Source organism: Petaurus breviceps, unplaced genomic scaffold, assembly GCF_028583685.1.
Source record: "Petaurus breviceps papuanus isolate PSGF00001 unplaced genomic scaffold, PetGlider_PUasm1.0 184, whole genome shotgun sequence".
In the NCBI taxonomy this organism is placed as follows: domain Eukaryota; kingdom Metazoa; phylum Chordata; class Mammalia; order Diprotodontia; family Petauridae; genus Petaurus; species Petaurus breviceps.
This window is the reverse complement of record NW_027185793.1, coordinates 8,584,024-8,588,890: the sequence shown is the minus strand read 5'-3', so window position 1 is coordinate 8,588,890 and position 4,867 is coordinate 8,584,024. Positions and strand designations below refer to the sequence as shown.

The following is a 4,867-nucleotide window of genomic DNA, read 5'->3' as shown; positions in this document are numbered from 1 at the left end:
TACCCCATTATTCAAGATAATGTCTTGGGTTCAGGGTCTCATGCTTAATGTCCATAAACAGGAAAAAAATGCTCTTAAGTCAGTCCTAGCTGGCCTTGTCGACATAGGAAGAAGTATTCTCTGAGTAAAGTAAGAGAACAAAGAGTTATCTGTTTGGGATATTCTGGTTAATTAGTTTGGGTCCTGGCCCTTATTGGGGTTCAAATGATATTAAATGTTTATCAAGTGTCATCTGTGAGGAGCCCTGCCATCCATCAGCAGGGCTGAAAAAGAGTTGCTTACCCAGAGCCTGCAAGAGGGTGCATAAAAGAGATGGGTCTCCCAGAGTGGTGGAAAATAGAGCCAATTTTATTACCCCACATACAAGCTTTTATAGGATGCTTCCTAATTGTTTTCCCCTGAGGACATTGCACACTTCTTTCTTCCCAGTCTAGGGGCTTAGGCCATGCTTATCTCCATGACATAATGCTCACACCTGTGTGTTTGAGCGCCTTCCTGGGGGGGGGGGGGGGGGGTTGAGGAACCTATCCATTCCCTCTAGCAGGCTCTTCAGCTGAGAGGGATTATTCAGCCAACAGGGGCAAAATCCCACTGGCCTGTGGTGCTCTACATATCTTCCCCTTTCTTTTGTTGTAGGTGTAGGTAGTGCAGGTCAGTGGTGATTTCATGCAGAGTGCAAGTCTAACACTGCCAACATAGAGGAATAATGCAAACTGCAAGGAGACACAATATAATCAGGGGAAGAACCAAACTTTTTCCAATCATAATCAGACCTATTATTTCATTGTTGTTACACAAATAGGATTAAATCTATAACCATATGTAAGGGTTATGGGATTTAAAGATCTCCCATGCCCCATGGACGTGCTGACATAGCAGAGCAAGAGAAAGTGAAAAGCTGAGCTAACAGTCCTGCGGTTGGCAGTTGGTGGCGGTTGCCTTTTTTTTTTTTTTTGAGTTAGGACTCCTGCTGAGGACTGCCAGGGGCCGGAGCTGCTGGGAGTGTGCTTCCAGGACGCTGGGTGGTTGCTGTGAGTGGGGAGAGGAGGACTTTTGCCTGAGGTAGCCTGTTCTGTTTTAAAGGCTTGAGAATGTGGGTGCTTTCTACTTTATCTACCTGTGCCAATGTCATAACTACTCTGATGGCTTTCACTTTCTGGTTTTGGGACTCAGTCTTTTGGTATCTTAATAAACTTTCTAGTTTATTTCCCCAAATGGCAAACCTGACGTATTTTGTGATGGATAATTATATCAGCATATTTGTAATCTCTATAGGCATTGTGAATATGGCATTGCTGATACACCATACTTCATCAATAACATCTTTTCTAGTGAATCTAGTTCATCTCCTTCAGCTGTAACCACTTCTTTCACATTCTCAATCAATGGCAATAAATATTTCTCTGCAACTGTTGTAAAAATTCAGTGGTCTTTGTATCTGCCTGTAAAGAGGTGATAGATATTTCAAAAATGTGGAAGATGTAATTATGGACACAAACATTGTAATACCAAGCACAATAAACGAAGTACACCTCTTCCACCATCCCCTTTTCACCAATTGCATAATTACTGGATCTGAAGGGGTACCAAACCACCCAGGACTATTTAAAGGGCAAAAGGGGCTTGAGTTACATTACCTGCCCACTCCTAACAACAGTGTGGTTTATACACTGCACAATTTGACACTGAACACAAATAACATTCCATAAGGTACCTGAATGTTTGTTTTTTGCAGTGTATCCTTATGAAAAAAGCAAATTGAAGGGGAGGACAAGCAGTCAAATTGCCATAAATGGTATTGTTCATATACATATGTCCTCCATGATGGTCATGTACAACTGTCACTAAGCCATTAGCTGCAAAAGCTTTCCACCACCAAGAGTGGTAAAGCAATACAATAAATGTGTGCAAACATGTGAGGTAGACTCTCCAGAGAGAGCTGTGGCCAAAGTAAAAGATAAAAAGGCATCTACTATAACATGGACATATTGAAGCCGGCCAAAAGATGAAATGTGAGTAACATCCATCTGCCAGATATGATTAGGGTATAGGCAGTGGGGATTAAAGAATTGTCCCTCCCTCCTCTCAGGCCATGCAGCACAAGCATGCCCCTCCCTGCTTCTCCTCCCTTGCTTCCCCTCCCATCTTCATTCTCCCTCTCAGAATGTTTGTGTAGCTGTGTCCTGAACTAGCAGCTCCAACCTCCTGGGGAACCTCCTCCCTGTGCGTAACTTGAGACAAACAAAAGTAAATTCTAACCATGAGGGAAATTGTACATATACAGGCTGGCCAGTGTTGCAATCAGATCAGTTGCAAAGTTCTGGGAAGTGATCAATGATAACATGGCATCGATCCCACCAGCTCCTACCATGGGGATAGCAATCTGCAGTTGGACCAGATCTCTGTCTACTATAATGAGGCCACTGGTGGCACATATGTTCCTCGGGACATATTGGTTGATCTTGAGCCTGGAACCATGGACTCTGTTCGTTCTGGACCTTTTTGCCAGATATTCAGACCAGACAACTTTGTCTTTGGCCAGTCCAGGGCAGGCAACAATTGGGCCAAAGGCCACTATACCAAGGGGGCAGAGCTGGTGGATTCAGTCTTGGATGTGGTGCAAAAGGAGGCAGAGAGCCGTGATTGCCTGCAAGGCTTCCAGCTGACCCACTGACTTGGTGGAGGCACAGGCTCAGGGAGGGGCACCCTGATCATCAGCAAGATCCGAGAAAAATAACCTGACCAAATCTTGAATATCTTTAGTGTAGTTCCATCACCCAAGGTCTCAGATACCATGGTTGAGCCCTACAATGCCACACTATCTGTCCACCAGTTAGTGGAAAACACAGATGAAACCTTCCACATTGATAATGAAGCACTCTGATATCTGCTTCTGAACCCTCAAGCTGACCACACCAACCTATGGTGACCTTAACCATCTAGTCTCTGCTACGATGAGTGGTATCACCACCTGCCTTCAATTTCCTGGCCAGCTTACTTCTAACCTCTGCAAATTGGCTCTAAACATGGTCCCTTTCCCTTGACTCCCCTTCTGAATGCCTGGACTTGCCCCCCTCACCAGCCATGGGAGCCAGCAGTACCATGCCCTAACCATGGCTGAGTTCACCCAGCAAGTGTTTGATGCCAAGAACATTGATGGCAGCATGTGACCCTCATCATGGGTGATATCTCATGGTTGCTGCTGTTTTCCATGCTTGGATGTCCATGAAAGAAGTGGATAAACAAATGCTCAGTGTGCAAAAAAATAATAGTAGCTACTTCGTTTAGTAGATCCCCAACAAGGTCAAGACCACTGTCCATGACATCCCTCCCTGTGGGCTCAAGATGGCTGTCACCTTCATTGGCAACAGCTCTGACATCCAGGAACTATTCAAGAACATCTCAGACCAGTTCACTGCCATATTCCAATGGAAGGCCTTCCTCCACTGGTATACAGGGGAAGGGATGGATGAGATGGAGTTCACTGAAGCAGAGAGCAACATGAATAACCTTGTTTCTCAGTACCAACAATACCAGGACGCCACTGCTGAAGAGGAGGAAGATTTCAGTGAGGAGACAGAGGAGGAGGCCTGAGGGAGATAATGTACCACCTCAAGTCTTCTCAATTCTTCCACATTTTTCCCCCATCACCCTTTTCCCCTAAGGTTTTTCATTTTTGGCCTCCATTCTCTTTTTTCTCTCCTTTGTGGGTGCTGAGCTGTCTGTCCTCTGTTTTTTCCTTCCTTTTATGGCCTATCACCTCAATACTCTTTCTTCTCCACTCCCAGATTTTTCTCCAAGAAGCAGAATGTCTCCAACCCAAAGCCTCAATTTAGGGGTCTTTGAGGAAAGGTCCAGGGACTCTTTGGCTTCCATTGATGAAGAAGGGGACCAAAATGTCATATTCCAAGTGGAGAGAGATCTCTTGGTAGATGTTTGGGGAAAGGGAAGAAATGGAATGTTCCATTCCATAAAAGTCTTTTGGGGGAGCCAGGCTTTCTAGTATAACTACCATCTCCATATTCCCCAACTTGTCATATTCTTATCTTCAAGTGCCCCTTCCCTTTATCTCTCTACCCCAGCTCTGGGGAAGTGTTGACAGTATTATTCCTCCCAGTTTTAGTTTCACTCCTAAGTGTTCATTTTCCTTTGGAGGGGTCTGTGACTCACTCTGCCAGGTGGGCTTCCCCCTCAGCTTTTTATCTTCCCCTCATTTTGGGACCCACCCACCCTTCCCCAGTTTAAGAAGTGAGAACTACTTCAACTCCCAAAATTCCAGATTAAGTCCCTCATTTGGGGAGGATTTCAATTTTCTTCCACTCCCCCCCCCCAAATCAGTTCCCTTCAAAAGAAGGGAGTAGGGGCAACAGGACACTTCCCTTCCCATAATCAAACCCTTCATTTTCTCTCATTCTTTCTACTTCTGCATTTTCTATCTTGGGCTCTTCCCCCTTCCCACTTCCTAGATTTCTGTTTTGTGATGAACTTGCTGCTTTTGTTTTCATATTGAAAAGACGACACTTCCAAACCCCAAAATAAACAGGAAATGAGGAAAAAAATAAAAAAAATAGAGAGTGGTCCCTGAGGGGGTGGAGTGAAAGGAACACATTGGGGACATGCTGTAACAATGTCCTGTGCATTTCTTCTAGATATCTGAAATTGACTCCTTAAAAACCTTGCTGATTGATGAAAATTGGAATGAGATTGTTGAGCCTCATGGACAGGAAAAGTAAGAATTTCATCAGCAAGCCTTCAATTATGGGACCTGGTAAATTAGTATGTAAATTAACATGGAGAATATACAAAGGGTGTGTTCTTTTCCTAATAATAGTCTGAGTAAAATAAAACAATTGAGTAATTTCATTGG

At 44.2% G+C, this 4,867-nt stretch overlaps 1 pseudogene; it reads left to right on the top strand.

Moving 5' to 3' along the window:
- Positions 1–257: 257 nt before the first annotated feature.
- Positions 258–4,568, top strand: LOC138161263 (tubulin beta chain pseudogene; annotated as a pseudogene).
- The last annotated feature ends 299 nt before the right edge of the window (positions 4,569–4,867 follow it).